Genomic DNA, 22,595 nt, shown 5'->3' on the forward strand with positions numbered 1-22,595 from the left:
GAGCAGAACACACAACGGGCTCCCTACAAAATCTCTCGTAAAAGGTAAAGTTTATAGAAACTCTTGCCCTTATATTTATCATATTTTTCCAAATGTGTTAGCTGCAAGAGCAGACCATGAAATTAGTTCAGCCTTTTTTTTACTACATCAACTATAACAGAGCTGCTCCCTTTAACTCTCTCCTTCTAGCAGAACCATGCTCTAACTTAATTCTGAATGAGTCTATTACCTGATGTATTCAGGTTCTAAAGCTTGCTACTCCCTCTTGCTAGTACCTCCTGTTGTACTTTCTTAGGCCGACCTTTCAATTGTCAGCTAACACCCCAGTGATCTGGAGTTACATACTCCATTCTTTCCTCCTTTCCTTCTCCACATGTCACTAAGAAGTTGAGCATTGTTCCTATTACACATCCCCTGTTGGTCATCACATTTTTAGTTTCTACTTTTGTGCCATCCAGGCAGGATCATGTTCTGTACATCCCGATTCTTTATTTTCTCTTCATTTCTCAATTTGTCTCATTCCAACTTCTTTTGTAATGCTTGCTGAAGTCTTCAAGAAAAATGATTAATTAAAAAATTTCTGGGACCATGAATGTTTTGTGCGTTGGGTATTGTAAGAAGTTTATGTACGTCTAGGTTGACTCTCCTTGGTGTGCTGAAATAGCAGGAGTCCTGGATGAGTTAAAACTGGTATGAGCTTCTGTAGCCACTAGTCTTAACTTAACAGAGAGATGGGCCTCTTTGCATTTCTTCTGGGAATTATCATGATTATACTCACCACCCACTGTGGGTGGCCACATTCCATGGGAAGGAGGATCCTGGACTGAAAAACGGAAGAAGTTTTGCACAAGGTGAATTGTTTTCTTCTGACCAGGTGCTTCTGAAAGACCCCCTCCCAGAAAGGAGGGGCCCAAGGCCCTCAACTATAAAAGTAAAAAGTAAGTTTTTAGATACACAGACTCAGAACTAAAATGAGCCTGGGAAAGTTCAGATGTGTCCAAGCTTTGTGGGACAAGCTGACCCATCATTTAGACGAAACAGACCATAAAAGAAAACAAAATACAGAAACCAGACTAAATTATGGACATTGCTCCATGGGCCACCTGACAAGAAAAAAAACAGTCCCTGACCCCCCCAGAAGCCCTGACCACCATGTACTTTTTGCTAACTCACTGTTATGATTATAGCCAAAATAGGTAACATACACGTATGCCTCATTTACTCCACATCCTGTCACATCCCTGTAACCATGCATCTGCTTCTGTAAGCCTGCTTCTGCTCCCTAATGCCCTATAAAAACCCGTCCCTGGTTCTGCTAGGCGCGCCAGTCTTCCGAATTGACTGGGACGCCCACAGATACCTGTGTATCCTGATCAATAAAAATCCTCTTGCAGATTGCAGCCTGTGGACTTGGACTGGTCATTGGGCTCGAGGATCTCCCTCCTGAGGGAAGATTCTCTCTGAGAGTCTTACACTTCAACCACCTACTACCTTGACTTCCCTACCATGATGGACTGTACTGTAAATTGTGAGCTAAATCCCTTCCTTCCTTAAGTTGTTTTTATTATTCAAATTAGAGACCCTGGCATCAGTTTATCCACTGAGCCCTGGGACAAAGTTCCGTTTAGTGCTGTTTCCTTTGAGAAGCTTGGATGATAACTTTCTTCTGATATTCTCTATAACCTAGTATCTTTATTGTCTGACATTACAAAACTTTACTTATTTGAGGTGAACAATTGCTATTATGTAAAGTAATGCTGAACAGTGTTAATCCTGTCAATCCTTGCCTTCCTGATATAGGTAAAACTTAAAAGAGTGCAGCAATGATTCACTGAGCCCAAATGGGTGGCATAAATTGACTTTTGTCAGAAACTACTTAGGAGAGCTGATTAATCGAAGGCTGGCTATCTCATTTGAAGTCTCCATATATGGCAGAAACACATACCATTTCCCCCCAAAATTAAATGCCATTTAGCACAGGAAATGGAAAACATAGTTTATATTGAAGAGCTTGCTTTGAAGACGGGCCCACAGAAGATGGGAGTGACACTTTGGCAGTGAACTGACTCATGTTCCCAGCCCTGACTAAGAGCTATTAGTCTTCCATTTTCAGAAAGCTGTTAACGTTGTCAAAGAAATTCAGCATCATTATGCATGCTGGATAATGCAGTTGAATAAGAGGATAACTCATTGGGAATATCCTGTTGCTGTCATCAGATCTAGAAACTTGCCTCACCTCACTCTCATCGTTATGCATCAGGCACCTTTTCTAGTCTGCAGCAGCCCTTGGGCTGTGGGTTTACCAGTTGGCAGATATAAAGCAGAATCTACTGTGTGTTATTGCTCTGCTGAGATCTTATCAATAAACCCCAGATTTACAGTCAACCACACTCTGGGGTACCTCTTCTCTGATGAAATCTTTCATTCTTTTTGTTTTGCTAAACCTTTCCACTGTGATATTTGTATTCTAGGCCGATAGTCAGTAGTCTCAAAGAGCCTCGGCTTTCTCCGAATACTTGCTGTAACCTCCTACGGCCGTTCACATGTTATCAGGGATTGGACATCTATTCACATCACACTCATCTCTGGGTCAGATCAAGGGAATCTTTGGGCTGTTAATTCTTGTGCTGACTGCTTTGGATGGTTATCTCTTCTTCATTCAAGATTCTCACTATTCACAAGTATAACTTGTACCTTCTGTCAGGCCACATCATTCTACCTTAAATCCTTAGGACATGCATTTATTGAAATGTATGTTTATATTGTCACATATAACTGGTTATCATATTTTATTTTTATGATTTGGCTCCTCAGGATTAATCTTAGCTTATGTACCATTCCCATAACTATTTCAGAACCTTCCTTGCAAGACCCAATGATTCAACCTCTTTAGTCTGCACTAATCTGAACGAATGATTTGTATTTGATATGTATCTGCTTGTCATAATTATTCAGATTCTCAGTTGCTTAGATTCAATATGTGGACAAGCTCTTCCGAATCATCTTCCTAAATCAACAATGTTCTTCCTTTTGCATCCTCTTCTCATTAAGTCACATCTGTAATTTTAGCAAGCGTTTAGAATTATAACCAAGAGCTCTGTCTACAGACAACTCATTCACCTGTTAGAAATTCCAAGTCTTAGATTTGGGAGATGACTCCATGGTTAAAGAGACTTTGCAAAAAAAGAAGCATAAGAACCCACGTTAAAATTTCTATTGCCACATTAAAATGAATAATAAATGCTGGGCATGGCTGTGTACGCCAATAACTTCACTGTTTGGGGATGGAAGTGGGTGGATCCCGTAAGCTTGCTGTTTAGTCAAAACAGCAAAATTCTGGTTCATTGAGAGACCCTCTTTCAAGAGAATAATGCAAAGAGTAAGAGAGAAGAAGGTGAAGAAGGCAGTCCAAGTCCTTCATAGTTTGCCCCCTGTGCTCCTTACACTGACAGCTTTTACATTACATTCTCGAGCAGCAATTTCAATAATTTCACAGATCTCAGGAGCTTTGCGCGCTTCAGTGTGCCACTCATGTTACTTATCACCACTGTGACGAGACGCTTGAGTGAATTTACGAGCTACATATTTTAGTTCACAGTTTAAAGATGTCTGTTCACAGCCTGCTGGCTCTGTTGTTTACAGGGCAGTGGCAAGGTGGAAACAATTTAGTGCAAGAGCATGGTAGAGGAAAGTTACTCACCTCATGGCAACCAGGAAGCTGATACATTTTAGTCATGGAAAAATGCATAGCCTTCAAAGGCACATACCCAGCTACCTACTTCCCACCATCAAATGGACCCTGTCTCCTAATAGTACCTTCAGTATAAACACATGACTGGATTATTCCACTGGTGAAAACTGATGCTTCATCAAACCAATCGCTTTTCAACATTGCCACCAGTTAGTGAACAGATATTTTAAAAAAGGGCCTTTTTTTAAAGGGGTCACTTTATATTCAAACCATGACTCTGTTACATCTGAAAATTGTCTTAGAACTTCTTGTTCTTCTTGTTCAGCTAAGACACTCATTCTTCCCATGAATTTTCTGCTGGCTGAGACCTCTCCTAGGCTAATTTAGGCCTCCCTGTTAATCCAGTATATTAAAATGCTGTTGCATTCATGATTGTTGTCTGTTTGCCACCTGCAGACTAAGCCTCAATTTATTAGGATCTGGCTCTGTTGAATTTACCTGAGGAGTTTAAAACTATTCATAGGACTGGAGAGACTGCTCAGTGGTTAAGAACACTTGCTGGTTTCAGAGAGCTCAGGTCCCCACTGTTTTTACTTCTAGTTGCAGGGTATCCAACAGCCTCTTCTGACTGCTAACCTGCACCAAACACTTACATTTTACAAAGACATACATGCAACTAAACGCTCATACTCATAAGACAAAATAAAATAAATCTATCATATTCATTCTCCTACCAATTGACTTCATTTCTCTTCTGCTATATGCAGCCTCTATGTTCTGTCAGGTCCTGCATATCTTGTAGTAAGCCCCATGCAGGTGAGTCTGCCTGATCCTCCCCGCCACAGACAATCTCCAACCCCTAGATCTATCCTGGGTCCTGTAGGTTGACGTCCATATGCAGATGAGAGCTGGCACAAGATTTTACTGGGTAGCTGGAACCAGAGAGTTCGAGGCTAGTAGAGAACCGCTGGGAGAGATACTAACCAGAGATAAATTATGGTTAGTTCCATATGGCCCTCTGGTGCCGGAACTAACTCTAGGGACCAGTGTGGTACCTTGCCACACTGGAATGGTTTGGGGGCTGCCTGGGTCTGAAAGTACTTGGGGGCAGCATAGAGCTGCTGAGATAAAAGTACCTTGCAGTGCCACGTGGCTCTACGGGTGCCGACGCTAGCACGGGATAAAAGGTTCAGGTATTATTAAATATTTTCCTCAACAGGGTCCCGCATCCACTGCTCTAGCCTATTCTGAGCAATCCCGTGCTGTCCCCAATCTGAGACTTGGACAAGAACATAAATCCCTCATGTTAACCTAATCCCCTGTATACAACTGACTTTACCTCACCCAGATCATATCCAACTTTCAGACGCAACCCAGTTAACCCATCTTGGGCTCTGATGTATATTCATGTCAGACACAGAATGAGCAAAAGAACCCCACACATCCAGGTCTCATTGTAAAAATGCAAAAAATGTGAAAGGTCAAGATTTTTGGACACTGAACCATTCGATACCCTTGAGTTGCTCTGTATCAATTTTGAGAACTTAGTCTATCTTTAACACACATTTAGCCCAGAACTGATAAGGGTATATACAAGAGAAATTAGTCTCTCACCTCAGTTATAAAACCCTACAGTTTGGGATCCTCATAAAAACAAGTCCATTTTTTCAGAAAGTTCCAGAGTAAAGACAACATAAAACAGAAGCAAATTTCTTCTCGTCTGCAGCAATAAGATGTCCTTACAGAACATCTGCTAGTAGTGACATTCTATGATTATCTTATTATGTTTGGTTAAGTAAATTGTTTTGTGTTTTCTGCTGCTTGTGTTTCAGACTTGGCTACTTAGAAAATTGACTTTTCAAAGCTAAGGTTCACTTAAGTAATTATTTCATTTAAGTAATTATTTAAGTATTGATCTTTGTTAACATCTTTTAAACAACTTCTCTGCAAGTAATTATGTTAAAGTGATTTTTGGCAGATTTAATGTTCAATGTATATGTGACTAAAATGTAGTTAGCTGGGTATATATAATAAAAATTTTACAGAGTTAAATCCACACAAAGCATCTAAAATAATGAACAAGTACTGTTACTCAATACAGTGTCTTCTCAGCAGCTAGGCATGACTGAGGAGAGATAATAGCAGGGTTTTAGCCAGCTTTCCTGAACAATGGGTACAATTTACCAGAATAGAGACCCACTTCCCCTTGTCCCGGGGCCAGGCTGAAAGGCTTAGTGAATTCCATTGAGGTTAAAAAATTCAAGAAAGACCCATTCTAGCATCCCGGTTGAAGAAGAGAAGTACATGAGACTCTAGATTATACAGGTATAAAAAAATTCCTCCCATCCCCACAGATGTGCCTAGCCTTACTCCTTTAAAGAAACAACTTACAGAACATTTCCTTCTATACTGTATTATTTACTCATGGTTAATAAACAGTGTCATCAAAGAATTTTGTTCAGTGCCAAGGGTAGGAGATAATGAATTATGGGTTTATAAGTGAGTCCTCAATTCACCAAGCCTGATTTTTTTCCAGTGCCACACTGTTTCACTACTGTAGCTCTGTAACATAACTTGAAATCTAGAATGATGAGGCCTCCAGTGATTTTGTTGTTTTTCAGTATTATTTTGGCAATCCCACATATTTTGTAATCCCATATAAAATTTAGTATTGATCTTTTTCAATTTCTGAGGATAATTGCATTGGGGTTTTGATGTAGAATGTATTGAACATGTAGATAGCTTTTGGTAAGATGGCTATTTTCACAACAGTAAACCTGCCCATGTATGAGCATGAGAGATTTCTCCATGCTGTGGTAATTTCTTTTTTTTAGTGTTCTGAAGTTTTCATTCTGCAATTATTTTGCTTCTTTAGTTAGATATATTCCGATATTTATTTTTTAAGAGAGTGGAATGGTATTCTTTCTTAGTTTTGTTTCTAAACAGGTTCTTACTTATATATCTGAAAGCTGTTGGTTTTGAGGGTTAACTTAGTATCCTGTTATATTGCTGATACATTGTATTTATCAGATGTAGCACCTTTCTGGTTGAGTTTTTCAGGCTGTTTCATATAAAGAATCAGGCTGTTTGCAAATAAAGATGCTCCAATCTCGACTTCTTCCTTTCCTGTTTGTGCCTCCTTTATTTCCTTTATCTGTCTTGTTGCTTGGCTAAGACTTTAAGCACTGTGTTGAACAGTAATGAGGAGCATGGACAGCCTTTTCTTGTTTCTGATTTTAGTGGAAATGTTTTGATGATATTGGCAGTAGGCTTCCTGTATATGCTTTTAATGTATTGAGCTATGTCTTCTGTATCCCTAATCTCTCTGAGATTTTTTTCTCATGAATGGATGTTAGATTTTAATCAAAGACTTTTCATGTATCTAATGAGGAAAATCATGTGATTTCTGTCCTTTAGTGTGTGGTGGATCACACATTGATTTATGTATGTTGAATTATCCCTGTATCTCTGGAATGGAGCTGACTTGAACATTCAGATAATTATTTGATGTGTACTTGCATAGTTTGCAAATGCTATGTATAAAATTTTCATGTCTATGTTCATTAGAGATAGTTGTCTATAATTTTATTTTGTTGGTGGTGCATTATCTTTAGTATGAACAATGCTGATTTCATAAAAAAATTATAAAGGTTCCTCTCTTTTTTATTTTGCAGTAAAGTTTGAGCCACATTGATTGATGACATCTTCTCTGAAAGCCTGATAGAATTCTGCATGGAATGCACCTGCCTCTGGCCACATCTTACTGGGAGATTTTAAACGACTACTTCTTTCTCACTGAGTGTTATAAGTCTATTTAAATTTTTTACTTTATCTTAATTAACCTTGGTGGGTTGTCTCTGTCAATGAATCTACCCATTTCTTTTAGGTTTTGCAGTTTGGTGGAATACAGATTTTAAAAGTACATTTTTATGAATCTCCGAATTTCTTCAGAATCTATCATAATGTCTCTCTTTTCATCTCTAATCGTAACTTTGGATTGCCTCTTTTTTTGTTTAGTTTGGCTGGTTTGTATGTAATAACATAATGAAAAGAGACTATAAATTTGAAAGAAGGAGTATATGGAGTCCTTGGAGGGAGGAGAGGGAAGGAGGAAATGTCATAAATACGTTGTAATCTCAAAAACTTAAAAAGGTATGTGCTTACAGATGGGAGCCTGGCATGGCTGTCCTCTGAGAGGCCCTACCAACAGCTGACTGAGACAGACGCAGATACTTACACCAGTCATTGGACTGAAGTTGGGACCCCTATGGTTAAATTAGAGGAAGGATTGAAGAAGCTGAAGGGAAGAGTGACCCCATAGGAAGACCAGCAGTCTCAACTTACCCAGACCTCAGGGAGCTCCCAGAGACGGAGCCACCAACTGAGAGCATACATGGGCTGGTCTGAGGCCTCTGGCACATACATAGCAGAGGACTGCTGGTCTGGCCTCGGTGGGAGAAGATGTGCTTAATCCTCAGGACACTTGAGGCCCCAGGGAAGGCGGAGACCTGGTGCAGGAAGCACCCTCTCAGAGGCAAGGAGGAGGAATGGGATGAGGAAGTGTGGGAAAACGAGGAGAGCAATGAGTAGAATGTAAATGAATAAAAATTAAAATAAAAAAATTAAAATGATTTTTAAAAAAGGATGTTGTAAGTAGACTGGGCAGAGAAGCAACAATTCCAAGATCTAACTGCAAAATGTACACATGAGCAAAACCATCACGAGACACATTTGCAAGAGTGGAGATTAAATGAGTGTGAGAGTTAATTTCTGCCCTGAATTGAACGGTGTATCTCTCAGATGCTCCTGATTCTTGCAGCAGGAGCAGTGAGGGGGAAGAATTGCCTCTATATTTCACATGCCTGTGTCCTATGATGGAGAGAAAGCTGTAAAACTTTTCAGGGTAGTCTTTCAGATGCCTGGACTGCATCTTACATTTTTTTCCCCGAAGGGAAAGAGTAGTAGAGGCCTTAGGGTTTCTACTGCTCTCCTGGGGGAAGCTTGGTTTGGCCAAAGTGGGGTCAGCCTTCTAGCTGGGCTCCAATTCTCAGCATTCCCACCTACTGTCCCGTGGGAACCCTCCTCCCAACTCCCACTTGATATTCATTTCTAGACCTCATATCCTGCAGACCACTTTCTCTTTTCTCTTTTTTCCCTTACATACATTGAATACTTCCTTTGTGACCCTCTTTCTTAGTTGATATTTGTTTCCTTTTCCAATGTGGACATAGTAGCAGTGAAAAAAGAAAAAGACAAAAAAGATACACTCATGTTTGTATATAATGTTAGTAATAACAGTGAAACTAGGAAAAATTGTGATAACACAGAGGAAATGGCTAAGACATGATATTATAGGATGCTCACTGGTAGCAAAATGGTTGGTTACTGCAATAAAGTTAATAATCTCTCATCTCGCCTAGTTCCAAATCATTTATTTAACAAGAGTATCTATGGTGTTGTGCTGTGCGCTAGAGCTCCAGATCTGCCTGTTCCGCATGTCTGCTACGTTATCCTCTCAGGCTCCACACCTCTTCAAGTCCTGTGTCTCACATCATACTTCTCATCTGCTGCTTCGACTCATCCCCATCACGACAGCTATGATAAAAAATGCACTGAGCACTCTAGTACGCAGTTGGTGGGATGTAGGTTGGTGACGCCTTTAGAGGAAAGAGTACAGAATTTCCTAAGAGATGACAAAGTAGAACTTCAGTATGACTCAGCGATCTGTTTCTGGGTACATACTCAAGGGAGGGTGCACCTTCACCTCCTAAGATATCTGCGCTGCCGTGTTCATGGCCGCATTACCCACGAAACATCACGGCAGCGTTACCCACAAAATATCATGGCGGCGTTACCCACAAAACAATCTGAGAGTCCATTGAGTTCAGTAAGTAAAGAATGTGTGGCATGCGTACAGAATGAAGAATTATTTTTAAGGCAGCCTGTTTCATAATTTATTGTCTCAAACCTCCACTGCGATGGGGCATCTAGCAGTTAGTACTGCCACAGGAAATCACATGTTGGGAGTAAACATGGGTTAATCCCAGGAGCGCTGACAGTCTAAGGAAAAGAGTGAGTGGCTAGCTCTGGCTACTGGTCCACAGCTTAGTGGACAAACATGTACGTTTGATGGATATATTTACAGGGCTGTGAGTGGTGCCACTGTTACAGCCAAACTGGACACAGATTTGGACTTGTCAGAATGTCTGTGACTCTCAAATACATCTAAAATCAGTTCAATTCACATGAAACTCAAGAAGGATGACCAAAATGCAAATGCTTCACTCCTTTAAATGGGGAACAAGAATACCCTTGGGAGGGAATAGGGAGGCAAAGTTTAGAACAGAGGCAGAAGGTACGCCCATTCAGAGCCTGCCCCACATGTGGCCCCTACATATACAGCCACCCAATTAGACAAGATGAATGAAGCAAAGAAGTGCAGGCCGACACGAACCGGATGTAGATCTCTCCTGAGAGACACAGCCAGAATACAGCAAATACAGAGGCGAATGCCAGCAGCAAACCACTGAACTGAGAACGGGACCCCCGTTGAAGAAATCAGAGAAAGGACTGGAAGAGCTTGAAGGGGCTCGAGACCCCATATGAACAACAATGCCAAGCAACCAGAGCTTCCAGGGACTAAGCCACTACCTAAAGACTATACATGGACTGACCCTGGACTCTGACCTCATAGGTAGCAATGAATATCCTAGTAAGAGCACCAGTGGAAGGGGAAGCCCTTGGTCCTGCCAAGACTGAACCCCCAGTGAATGTGATTGTTGGGGGGAGGGTGGTAATGCGGGGAGGATGGGGAGGGGAACACCCATAGCGAAGGGGAGGGAGAGGGGTTAGGGGATGTTGGCCGGGAAATAGGGAAGGGGAATAACAATTGAAATGTAAATAAGAAATACTCAAGTTAATAAAGATAAAAAAATCAGTTCAATTAATGCTAGAATTCAAATTTTTTGACAGAATTGTTATGATTATAATAATGCAATTGCTATAGTTAATTATACCAATAAATATCAATATACTAATATTATATATCACATAATGTAATTATTATGTTAACATATCACTATAGATTATAACACTAAATTATATTCATTATAATTATAATGAACTGTAATTGTCGGGATAAAGTTAAGAGGAAAAGATTTTCAATTTCATTGCATACATTGCTTAAGCATGTTACTCCTGAGCGGTTAAGTCTTATCAATGCTCCCTTCTTGTCTACATATTTGATTTTTTTTTAGTAATAAATGAGCTTATTCAATTATGGTTTGTCTTTGGGAGTTATAGAGCACGCCATGGGAGATATGACTTTCCTGAAGTTGGCAGAAGGAAATGAGAATTTGGTTGGTATAAGCAGGACCATCATGTGTTCTCATCTGCTTTGAGATCTGCACGGCAGAGAAGGCTGTCCGTAAGTGTCCGCAAGCAGTACAAGAAGGTTCAGAAGTCTGAGTGGCAGCAAAATACAGCCTCAAAAGCTAGGAGCATGACATCAACAAATTTAAAATGACCAAAGGAGGTTCAAACTTTGAGTCTTTAGCTACAATAATTTTAATTAATTTTTATAAAGCATTAATAGCCAGTTCTTAAAACCATTACCAAGAGTAGGTTAATAACTTACAAGAACTTCATTAACTCAAGTAGAGGTTTAACATAGATATGCTAGCCTTGAAATTGTGAAGTTTTACTGTTACATGTATCATCAACAAGTCTTACCTTTCACATACCTTAAACTACATAACTAACATCCTTGCCACATCTATAAATGTTTTTCTTTGCATTCTGGAAACACCCAGTCATTTTCAACTTTATTATGGCCTTCAGAACCCCTGTATGTGTAAATGTATATTATATACTATATAATTTATATTTAATTAATAAATACATGAATTTAAATCTGGGCATACCATACATCCATTTAAACCAGTGGTTTTCAACCTTACCAATGCTATGACCCTTTAATACAGTTCCTCATTCCTTGTGTTGTTACTCCTAACCATAATGTTGCTACTTTACAACTATAATTTTGCTACTGTTATGAATCATAATGTAAATACTGATATTCAGGACATCTGATATGCCCCCGGCAAAGGGATCACGAGCCACAGGTTGAGAACCACAGATTTAAATCTTCATATATATATATATATATATATATATATATATATATACATATATCCATCCTTTTATGTTAAAATCTTCTATATTTTGTTTATTTAACCTTTTTATTTACTGCTTTTTAATATCACAAGACATAGGTGTCTATTTATTTTTTTTTTATCACCAATGGAGCAAAAAGGAATGGTAAAATCAATTTTAAACCAGTGATAAGAGCGTGGTGATTTGAGTGTTCTCTTCTTGAACTCTGTTAATGAGCTTTACTTACCGCAGTAGGAAGCCTGTTACCTCCAGCAAAAGACAAGGTCTTATTTTTTTTTTTTTTATATTTGACTCCTACTTAGAGGTCTCACCAGAATTTGTCTTTTGGTAAGTCAACAAAACAAACAAGGTGGCAGCAATCTCTGTATTATCCCGCTACTGGAAGGCAACTTTAATTTGTTTCTCAGGGGCTCCAAAGCAACAGTAACAACACACTGAATACTAAAGGATTTCTCAGGACCCAGTTCACTCTGCTCATTCGTCTGTCTTATAGTTCTTCCTATTTTCTCTCAATTCTCAGGATCTAATGTTCCCTTTCCTAGAGACCATGTACTGTGCTCAGTAATAGTGACTAGACTTTGACCTCAGCCACCCTCACTTACCTAACTGCTCTTCAACACATGATTAAATAAAGAGAAGTGATGTTCCTGAACACTTTCAGAATTCCTCATGTTCTTGGTCCTTATGGCTCACAAAGCAGCGTGTTCCCTGACTTTATACATTCTGTTTCCAAATCTAAATGGCTTTGCAACTTTGAGTATTCCTATGGTGGGTACCACTCTTTATGGCTGGTGCAGTCAACAGTGTCACAGGGACATCCTGGAAAGGAGGGTTAGAGTAGACAGAGACAAAAGACTCTGGGTTCCTGTCAAGAATGAACAGCTCTTATTCCCCTCTCCACCGCCCCACACTGGTGCTTATGCATTGTTTAGATAGATACCAGAGACAGTCTTGCAAGCAGAAATGAAACAGTATCTTTGACTGCCTTCTTTTTTTTTTTTTTACACCCCCCTGCTCTTGTGGCCTTGCCTAGGCATTTTCTTTCCTATGCCTGAAGTCTCCCACAGTAGAGATCCACATCTGGAATATAATCTGTGCTTGAGAAAGAACTACGCATTCCCTAGACCCCAAGAAAAAGAAAATATCCGGTCCCAACACATTGGAAAAATAAAAGGCTCTTAAAATTTATAGGAAACAACTTTATCTGGATGACCATGTATAGACCTAAAATAATTTAGATCATTGTGAATATGGCCCTCTGTTATTATTAGTTCACAACATAATAGGGCTGAAGAATTAGAATAATTTGAAGAAATACCAGGATGAGAGTGAAAAGGGTCCAACAGAAGAGTCTTTTTCCTGGTGCCAGGTGAAAGCCTTCTCTCCTAGTTAGGGTGAGAGTTACATTTTCAGATGTGTAACTTATGTTTTGTCTTTTCTCTGCAATGGAGAAACAAACAGACAGGCTGAGAATCTCTCTCCTGGTTTCGTCTGGAGTATAAACAAATTATTAGTCTTTCAATTCTATGTGGATTGTGTCCTTTTTATTAATGTGGGTAAACTTTTGTATCCACCTGGGCATTCAGGTAAAAAAAAAAAAAACACTTCTTCCCAGCCCTCACAGTACTCACACTAAACTCCCAGCTTTGAGGATGTTTTAGGCAAGCTCTCTGCCTCTGTGGGCTCAACCCTGGCATGCAAATTCAGTATGAAAGATTAAGAGTTTGAGTTCTTTATGACATTGGAATAGATGCTGTTTTATATTTCTTTAGTGGATCCAGATATTGATAAATGTATGAGTCTCCTTTTGGAGTATGGACATAAAGTATTCAGTGTAAATGTATTCAGTGGATGCGCTGATTCACCAGAGACACTGAAGACTTTTGAAGACACAGAAAAATGGCACTGAAAAGCAACCTTTTCCTAGAAATGAGTTGGACTCATTTCTGTTAGTAAATGATATGTAGAGGCAGGAACTATTTTATTTATACTCCCTCTTTCTGTTCTTCTACCTAGAGAAGAATGCTTATACTTGACTAGAAGAATTGAGTAGATGAGACATAGCCACGGCAGAAGTGAGCATAGGTGACAGTTACTTGGGAAGCTGTGGGGCTCTGGTGCCAGGGGGCTGTTCACAGCGATCTTGATCTCGGTGTGCGGGTTCAGGTGAGGGGGAGAGAACTCACTCAGGGAGGGGGGATGGCTTCTGCCGCCTCAGCCTCAGCTGCTGATTCTGCTCCTTTCGGCCACTGCTGCCGCTTCAGTTGCTCGGTCGGCCGGCAGAACTAGCAGGGGACTAACTAGCCAGAGAGGGGTGCAGGGGAGCTTCAGGTGGCCATTTTGGGAGAGCAGATCTCTTCCCCAAGCGGTGGTGTTACAGCTCTTATGGCAGAAGCTCTCAGATGAAGGAATAATTCCTGCACACTTTTAATCCTGAACGTGACTCTTAAATACAGTTTTGGGACAGGTCAGTGTCTGACAGCAGGTACTTCCTATCGGTTTGGCCTGAGAGCTTGGGAAGACCTCATCTACATATTCGGGGGCGTGGTCCTGTTTCTATGACTGATCTGTCTTGAGCCTACATGACCTGTGGAGGAGGGGTTTGGGGCATTGTCCTCTGTGACTGATCTGTCTCAAACCTCTCTACAGGGGTTCATGGTGGGGCGCACCTACGTGAGGCCCTGATATCCTGGGAGACTGGGAATGCACCTGCCGTCCCTTTTAGGGTCTTCCAGGGATTCGACCTATCTCAACCAGGAATCAAGGTACCTTTCACAGCCCGCTGCCCCACAGGAAGCTTCATAGGCAAAATGAACAGCTCTTGCACAGGGTGCGGCTCCTGTCCCAGTCTGTCAGAACCGCACCTTTTCCCTCCCTGCCTCGTGTCCCTTTACTTCGCTCTACATACGTTCCAGATAGTTTTGCTCTTCTTAGAGGAAGTGTTCCTCTTCTATTATCAACTTATTTCATGGATTAAAATTATTTTATTTCATGGATTAAAATTATTAAAAATTCAGAATAAAAAAATAAAAGAAGCAATGTCCCGGTAGCCTTTCGTTCTTATGGATAGTGAGTGGCACATAAAAGTACATTTTTTTCCCCTGAAATTATCTCTTGACACCAAAGAGAATGAGGTTTTCTGGACCTTGCAGTCAAGCGAATGATATCCCTTGAGATCATTTGGTGTATATACTTAGCCTGATAACCTACTGTGTATTCAGGATTTTAAAGCTTAACTTGCATTTAAGATAACAGTGTGTATTAGTCAGCGTCCCATTTGCCGTGAAGAGACACCATGACCACCGCAACTCTTATAAAGGAAAACGGTTAATTGGGGGGCTGGCTTAAAGTTTAGAAGTTTAGTTTGTTGTTATCAGGGTAGGGAGCATGGTGTCACACAGACAGACATGGTACTGCCACACCTCCTAATCCCTCTTAAATAATTAATTCTACTCCCTAATGACCAAGCATTGGGGTATATGAGCTTATGGAAACCATTCTTATTCAAACCACCATGTTGGGAACTCCTAATGCCTTGTATTAATTCGGCCCCCAAAATTGGGAATCTAAATGTCTAAATACTGAAGGTCCCTGTCTTCAATTTGTTTTTGACTGATCAATAAAGAGTCAATGACCAATGGCTGGGCAGGATGAGAGAGGTGAGGCTTCTGAGGTCTGTGGGAAGAAAGGAGGAAGAGAGGGTCTGCTAGGAGAAGAGGTAGAATGAACCACACTGGGAAGGAACAGTTGGGAGTAAGGGCCAAGATGTAGGTACAAGAAGGAAAGTGGCCCCAAGAAGGGCTGCCCAGAAGTGTCTTGGGCAGCAAAGATAGGGGGCCACCCAGAAGGAGTCAAGGAAGCAAAGATAAAATATGGATTTAGGAGTTGTTAAGCCAGGAGTACTGGAGGGGGGTGTTTGCTGGCTGCAAGGAGTTTTAAAAGTATGCAGCCGTTGAGCTAGTCAGGGCATATTAAAATTAAGCTGGTGTAGAGACACTGCCGGACCCTGAAGGAAACAGACCGGATAAACAGTTCTCTGCACCCAAATCCCGTGGGAGGGAGAGCTAAACCTTCAGAGAGGCAGACAAGCCTGGAAAACCAGAAGAGACTGCTCCCTGCACACACATCTCGGACGCCAGAGGAAAAAGCCAAAGACCATCTGGAACCCTGGTGCACTGAAGCTCCTGGAAGGGGCGGCACAGGTCTTCCTGGTTGCTGCCGCTGCAGAGAGCCCCTGGGCAGCACCCCACGAGCGAACCTGAGCCTCGGGACCACAGGTAAGACCAAATTTTCTGCTGCAAGAAAGCTGCCTGGTGAACTCAAGACACAGGCCCACAGGAACAGCTGAAGACCTGTAGAGAGGAAAAACTACACGCCCAAAGCAGAACACTCTGTCCCCATAACTGACTGAAAGAGAGGAAACAGGTCTACAGCACTCCTGACACACAGGCTTATAGGACAGTCTAGCCACTGTCAGAAATAGCAGAACAAAGTAACACTAGAGATAATCTGATGGCGAGAGGCAAGCACAGGAACCCAAGCAACAGAAACCAAGACTACATGCCATCATCGGAGCCCAATTCTCCCACCAAAACAAACATGGAATATCCAAACACACCAGAAAAGCAAGATCTAGTTTCAAAATCATATTTGATCATGATGCTGGAGGACTTCAAGAAAGACATGAACACACTTAGGGAAGCACAGGAAAACATTAATAAACAAGTAAAAGCCTACAGAGAGGAATCGCAAAAATCCCTGAAAGAATTCCAGGAAAACACAATCAAACAGTTGAAGGAATTAAAAATGGAAATAGAAGCAATCAAGAAAGAACACATGGAAACAACCCTGGATATAGAAAACCAAAAGAAGAGACAAGGAGCTGTAGATACAAACTTCACCAACAGAATACAAGAGATGGAAGAGAGAATCTCAGGAGCAGAAGATTCCATAGAAATCATTGACTCAACTGTCAAAGATAATGTAAAGCGGAAAAAGCTACTGGTCCAAAACATACAGGAAATCCAGGACTCAATGAGAAGATCAAACCTAAGGATAATAGGTATAGAAGAGAGTGAAGACTCCCAGCTCAAAGGACCAGTAAATATCTTCAACAAAATCATAGAAGAAAACTTCCCTAACCTAAAAAAAGAGATACCCATAGACATACAAGAAGCCTACAGAACTCCAAATAGATTGGACCAGAAAAGAAACACCTCCCGTCACATAATTGTCAAAACACCAAACGCACAAAATAAAGAAAGAATATTAAAAGCAGTAAGGGAAAAAGGTCAAGTAACATATAAAGGCAGACCTATCAGAATCACACCAGACTTCTCGCCAGAAACTATGAAGGCCAGAAGATTCTGGACTGATGTTATACAGACCCTAAGAGAACACAAATGCCAGCCCAGGTTACTGTATCCAGCAAAACTCTCAATTAACATTGATGGAGAAACCAAGATATTCCATGACAAAACCAAATTTACACAATATCTTTCTACAAATCCAGCACTACAAAGGATAATAAATGGTAAAGCCCAACATAAGGAGGCAAGCTATACCCTAGAAGAAGCAAGAAACTAATCGTCTTGGCAAAAAAACAAAGAGAATGAAAGCACACAAACATAACCTCACATCCAAATATGAATATAACAGGAAGCAATAATCACTATTCCTTAATATCTCTCAACACCAATGGCCTCAACTCCCCAATAAAAAGACATAGATTAACAAACTGGATACGCAACGAGGACCCTGCATTCTGCTGCCTACAGGAAACACACCTCAGAGACAAAGACAGACACTACCTCAGAGTGAAAGGCTGGAAAACAACTTTCCAAGCAAATGGTCGGAAGAAGCAAGCTGGAGTAGCCATTCTAATATCAAATAAAATCAATTTTCAACTAAAAGTCATTAAAAAAGATAAGGAAGGACACTTCATATTCATCAAAGGAAAAATCCGCCAAGATGAGCTCTCAATCCTAAATATCTATGCCCCAAATACAAGAGCACCTACATACATAAAAGAAACCTTACTAAAGCTCAAAACACATATAGCACCTCACACAATAATAGTAGGAGATTTCAACACCCCACTCTCATCAATGGACAGATCATGGAAACAGAAATTAAACAGAGACGTAGGCAGACTAAGAGAAGTCATGAGCCAAATGGACTTAACGGATATTTATAGAACATTCTATCCTAAAGCAAAAGGATATACCTTCTTCTCAGCTCCTCATGGTACTTTCTCCAAAATTGACCATATAATTGGTCAAAAAACGGGCCTCAACAGGTACAGAAAGATAGAAATAATCCCATGCGTGCTATCGGACCACCACGGCCTAAAACTGGTCTTCAATAACAATAAGGGAAGAATGCCCACATATACGTGGAAATTGAACAATGCTCTACTCAATGATAACCTGGTCAAGGAAGAAATAAAGAAAGAAATTAAAAACTTTTTAGAATTTAATGAAAATGAAGATACAACATACTCAAACTTATGGGACACAATGAAAGCTGTGCTAAGAGGAAAACTCATAGCGCTGAGTGCCTGCAGAAAGAAACAGGAAAGAGCATATGTCAGCAGCTTGACAGCACACCTAAAAGCTCTAGAACAAAAAGAAGCAAATACACCCAGGAGGAGTAGAAGGCAGGAAATAATCAAACTCAGAGCTGAAATCAACCAAGTAGAAACAAAAAGGACCATAGAAAGAATCAACAGGACCAAAAGTTGGTTCTTTGAGAAAATCAACAAGATAGATAAACCCTTAGCCAGACTAACGAGAGGACACAGAGAGTGCGTCCAAATTAACAAAATCAGAAATGAAAAGGGAGACATAACTACAGATTCAGAGGAAATTCAAAAAATCATCAGATCTTACTATAAAAACCTATATTCAACAAAATTTGAAAATCTCCAGGAAATGGACAATTTCCTAGACAGATACCAGGTATCAAAGTTAAATCAGGAACAGATAAACCAGTTAAACAACCCCATAACTCCTAAGGAAATAGAAGCAGTCATTAAAGGTCTCCCAACCAAAAAGAGCCCAGGTCCAGATGGGTTTAGTGCAGAATTCTATCAAACCTTCATAGAAGACCTCATACCAATATTATCCAAACTATTCCACAAAATTGAAACAGATGGAGCCCTACCGAATTCCTTCTACGATTCTACAATTACTCTTATACCTAAACCACAGAAAGACACAACAAAGAAAGAGAACTTCAGACCAATTTCCCTTATGAATATCGACGCAAAAATACTCAATAAAATTCTGGCAAACCGAATTCAAGAGCACATCAAAACAATCATCCACCATGATCAAGTAGGCTTCATCCCAGGCATGCAGGGATGGTTTAATATACGGAAAACCATCAACGTGATCCATTATATAAACAAACTGAAAGAACAGAACCACATGATCATTTCATTAGATGCTGAGAAAGCATTTGACAAAATTCAACACCCCTTCATGATCAAAGTCCTGGAAAGAATAGGAATTCAAGGCCCATACCTAAACATAGTAAAAGCCATATACAGCAAACCAGTTGCTAACATTAAACTAAATGGAGAGAAACTTGAAGCAATCCCACTAAAATCAGGGACTAGACAAGGCTGCCCACTCTCTCCCTACTTATTCAATATAGTTCTTGAAGTTCTAGCCAGAGCAATCAGACAACAAAAGGAGATCAAAGGGATACAGATCGGAAAAGAAGAGGTCAAAATATCACTATTTGCAGATGATATGATAGTATATTTAAGTGATCCCAAAAGTTCCACCAGAGAACTACTAAAGCTGATAAACAACTTCAGCAAAGTGGCTGGGTATAAAATTAACTCAAATAAATCAGTTGCCTTCCTCTATACAAAAGAGAAACAAGCCGAGAAAGAAATTAGGGAAACGACACCCTTCATAATAGACCCAAATAATATAAAGTACCTCGGTGTGACTTTAACCAAGCAAGTAAAAGATCTGTACAATAAGAACTTCAAGACACTGAAGAAAGAAATTGAAGAAGACCTCAGAAGATGGAAAGATCTCCCATGCTCATGGATTGGCAGGATTAATATAGTAAAAATGGCCATTTTACCAAAAGCAATCTACAGATTCAATGCAATCCCCATCAAAATACCAATCCAATTCTTCAAAGAGTTAGACAGAACAATTTGCAAATTCATCTGGAATAACAAAAAACCCAGGATAGCTAAAGCTATCCTCAACAATAAAAGGACTTCAGGGGGAATCACTATCCCTGAACTCAAGCAGTATTACAGAGCAATAGTGATAAAAACTGCATGGTATTGGTACAGAGACAGACAGATAGACCAATGGAATAGAATTGAAGACCCAGAAATGAACCCACACACCTATGGTCACTTGATTTTTGACAAAGGAGCCAAAACCATCCAATGGAAAATAGATAGCATTTTCAGCAAATGGTGCTGGTTCAACTGGAGGGCAACATGTAGAAGAATGCAGATCGATCCATGCTTATCACCCTGTACAAAGCTTAAGTCGAAGTGGATCAAGGACCTCCACATCAAACCAGACACACTCAAATTAATAGAAGAAAAACTAGGGAAGCATCTGGAACACATGGGCACTGGAAAAAATTTCCTGAACAAAACACCAATGGCTTATGCTCTAAGATCAAGAATTGACAAATGGGATCTCATAAAACTGCAAAGCTTCTGTAAGGCAAAGGACACTGTGGTTAGGACAAAACGGCAACCAACAGATTGGGAAAAGATCTTTACCAACCCTACAACAGATAGAGGCCTTATATCCAAAATATACAAAGAACTCAAGAAGTTAGACCGCAGGGAAACAAATAACCCTATTAAAAAATGGGGTTCAGAGCTAAACAAAGAATTCACAGCTGAGGAATACCGAATGGCTGAGAAACACCTAAAGAAATGTTCAACATCTTTAGTCATAAGGGAAATGCAAATCAAAACAACCCTGAGATTTCACCTCACACCAGTGCGATTGGCTAAGAAACTCAGGTGACAGCAGATGCTGGCGAGGTTGTGGAGAAAGAGGAACACTCCTCCATTGTTGGTGGGATTGCAGACTGGTAAAACCATTCTGGAAATCAGTCTGGTGGTTCCTCAGAAAATTGGACATTGAACTGCCTGAGGATCCAGCTATACCTCTCTTGGGCATATACCCAAAAGATGCCTCAACATATAAAAGAGACACGTGCTCCACTATGTTCATCGCAGCCTTATTTATAATAGCCAGAAAATGGAAAGAACCCAGATGCCCTTCAACAGAGGAATGGATACAGAAAATGTGGTACATCTACACAATGGAATATTACTCAGCTATCAAAAACAACGAGTTTATGAAATTCGTAGGCAAATGGTTGGAACTGGAAAATATCATCCTGAGTGAACTAACCCAATCACAGAAAGACATACATGGTATGCACTCATTGATAAGTGGCTATTAGCCCAAATGCTTGAATTACCCTAGATCCCTAGAACAAACGAAACTCAAGACGGATGATCAAAATGTGAATGCTTCACTCCTTCTTTAAATGAGGAAAAAGAATACCCTTGGCAGGGAAGGGAGAGGCAAAGATTAAAACAGAGACTGAAGGAACACCCATTCAGAGCCTGCCCCACATTTGGCCCATACATATACAGCCACCCAATTGGACTAGATGGATGAAGCAAAGAAGTGCAGACCGACAGGAGCCGGATGTAGATCGCTCCTGAGAGACACAGCCAGAATACAGCAAATACAGAGGCGAATGCCAGCAGCAAACCACTGAACTGAGAATAGGTCCCCTATTGAAGGAATCAGAGAAAGAACTGGAAGAGCTTGAAGGGGCTCGAGACCCCAAAAGTACAACAATGCCAAGCAACCAGAGCTTCCAGGGAATAAACCACTACCTAAAGACTATACATGGACTGACCCTGGACTCTGACCCCATAGGTAGCAATGAATATCCTAGTAAGAGCACCAGTGGAAGGGGAAGCCCTGGGTCCTGCTAAGACTGAACCCCCAGTGAACTAGTCTATGGGGGGAGGGCGGCAATGGTGGGAGGGTTGGGAGGGGAACACCCATAAGGAAGGGGAGGGGGGAGGGGGATGTTTGCCCGGAAACCGGGAAAGGGAATAACACTCGAAATGTATATAAGAAATACTCAAGTTAATAAAAAATAAAAAAAAAAAATAAAAAAAAAAAAAAGAGAGAGGAAAATTCACATCCTACCAGCAAAAAACACTGCTCGTTGATAACATTCAATACCAATGGTCTCAACTTTCCAATCAAACAACACAAATGGAATAAATCCAACTTTCTGCTGCATCTAAGAAACATGCTTTGTCATCAAGAATAGACATCGCCTCAAGGTAAAGGGATAGAAATGGTATTCCAGACCCAACCGCCTGGTCAGGTGGGCACTCCTGAGGCTGCAGAGCGGAAGAGACCACCAACACTGCTCACCCCTGCCCACATCCCTGTCCCAAGAGGAAACTGTATAAGGCCTCTGGGCTCCCGTGGGGGAGGGCCCAGGAGCAGCAGGACACCTGCCAGAGACACCGCCGGACCCTGAAGGAAACAGACCGGATAAACAGTTCTCTGCACCCAAATCCCGTGGGAGGGAGAGCTAAACCTTCAGAGAGGCAGACAAGCCTGGGAAACCAGAAGAGACTGCTCCCTGCACACACATCTCGGACGCCAGAGGAAAAAGCCAAAGACCATCT

The 22,595-nt window shown here is 40.7% G+C and overlaps 1 long non-coding RNA gene across 2 annotated transcripts in view; it reads left to right on the forward strand.

Moving 5' to 3' along the window:
- LOC120093828 (uncharacterized) overlaps positions 1-9,101 on the forward strand; it is a 143,713-nt gene extending 134,612 nt beyond the window's left edge. Inside the window, exon 3 of one of the 2 annotated variants that reach the window (XR_015624941.1) lies at positions 7,366-9,101. This is a non-coding gene — a long non-coding RNA (uncharacterized LOC120093828). The remainder of the gene's footprint in view (positions 1-7,365) is intronic. The other variant, XR_015624940.1, reaches the window with a different exon arrangement.
- The last annotated feature ends 13,494 nt before the right edge of the window (positions 9,102-22,595 follow it).

Source organism: Rattus norvegicus, chromosome 7, assembly GCF_021556685.1.
Source record: "Rattus norvegicus strain SHRSP/BbbUtx chromosome 7, alternate assembly SHRSP_T2T, whole genome shotgun sequence".
Taxonomy (NCBI): Eukaryota; Metazoa; Chordata; class Mammalia; order Rodentia; family Muridae; genus Rattus; species Rattus norvegicus.